The 1,598-nt window shown below is 41.6% G+C and overlaps 1 pseudogene; it reads right to left on the bottom strand.

Moving 5' to 3' along the window:
* Positions 1-691: 691 nt before the first annotated feature.
* LOC137426332 (U4 spliceosomal RNA) lies at positions 692-892 on the bottom strand (annotated as a pseudogene).
* Between the last annotated feature and the right edge of the window lie 706 nt (positions 893-1,598).

The raw sequence follows: 1,598 nt of genomic DNA, 5'->3' as shown, positions 1-1,598 counted from the left end.
GGTGGAAATATTATGGTTTGGGGCAGCTTTGCTGCGTCAGGGCCTGGGCAGCTCACCATCATAGAATCCACTATGAATTATTCATTGTACCAGAGGGTGCTTGAGGATAATGTGAGGCCATCTGTCGGAGAGTTGAAGCCTAACCGAAGGTGGACCTTGCAACATGACAATGACCCTAAACATACCAGTAAATCCACCAAGGAATGGCTGAAAAGAAAGAAATGGAGGGTTCTGGAATGGCCAAGTCAAAGCCCGGATCTAAATCCCATCGGGATGTTGTGGGGGGATTTGAAACGAGCTGTGCATGCAAGAAACCCCTCAAACATCTCACAGCTGAAAGATTTCTGCTGGAGGAGTGGGCAAAAATTTCTCCCAGTCGATGTCAGAGACTGGTAGACAGTTATAAGAAATGCCTACTTGAGGTTGTTTCTGCCAAAGGGGGAATACCACCTATTAGAGCCAAGGGTGTGCTTACTTTTTCCACATGCGAAATTTGCATTTATGTTTATTTAAATTATACAATGGACTACAAAATGTAAATGTTTCATGATATTTGTTGTATTATATCACCTTTATCTATCAATATTGTTGAAATGAAGATCAAATAGCTGTATGTTGAAATATGTTGAAAAAGTCAAAACTTTACATGGGGTGTACTTCCTTTTTCATGTGACTGTATTTGTGAAATCAGCTTCCGTAGAGGCTTGCAGAAATTGCCAACGCCCACCATATTTCAGGTCGTCACTGCGGGATATCGGAACAGTTTTCAAATAGCAATAAATGTGCCACAGGTATTGCATTTGTTGCTAATTCGTCGAACCAATCAATGTATTCAAGTATTTTCCATCTGATATTAGCCTCTTTGGCTACGATACTGCGACTACGCAAAGCTAATGACGGATGGTCCATGTTTCTTAAGCTCAGACGAACCAACAGTACATCCGTGGTGAGTAAACGCAATTCACTGTATCTAACTACACTCTATATTGTTTTATACTTTAACGTCGACAACTGATGTATAAAATAAGATATTTTATGATTTGTGTTCTTTCAACATTGAGCACATTTGAGTAGATTTAAAGTTTTTCTGATCGAATTTGACTTGCCATATCATATTATTAACATAACTCCACCCCTCATACATACGAAACTCCATGGCTTTCCAAAATAAATCTGATTGAAACACCTCTTCGAAGGTCCAAATTTAATAAATATTTATTGTAGCTCTTCAATGAAGTGTTTGGATCATTAATTTATGAGTCATATAATAAAAAGGTGGCTGTGTACGAGGATTGTGGGGGCATTATAAAAATAATGCCAGGAAACAAAGCAATGCACGGTAACCAAAATCCTAAATGGAGCGCTCCCATACGGACCCGTATACAACACAAGGGGAAAAATAACTGAAATTAATAAATGTGTGTACTCAGCTCTGGTCCCCTTGACTGTCCGGGATCGTCACAGCCCCCGCGTCAACGCGCGGGAAAACACGCATTGGCACGCAGTCCGTTCACCTGCCAGCCACAGCACGGGCCCCAGAGTCTGTGCGTGGGAAAACAGGCCTTGGCAGCAGTTTGTTCACTCCAGCCGCCGAGCAG

This window comes from Myxine glutinosa, chromosome 4 (genome assembly GCF_964187855.1).
Source record: "Myxine glutinosa chromosome 4, kmMyxGlut1.1, whole genome shotgun sequence".
Classification (NCBI taxonomy): domain Eukaryota; kingdom Metazoa; phylum Chordata; class Myxini; order Myxiniformes; family Myxinidae; genus Myxine; species Myxine glutinosa.
Note: the sequence above shows the minus strand (reverse complement) of the source record. Positions and strands in the feature narration are given on the sequence as shown.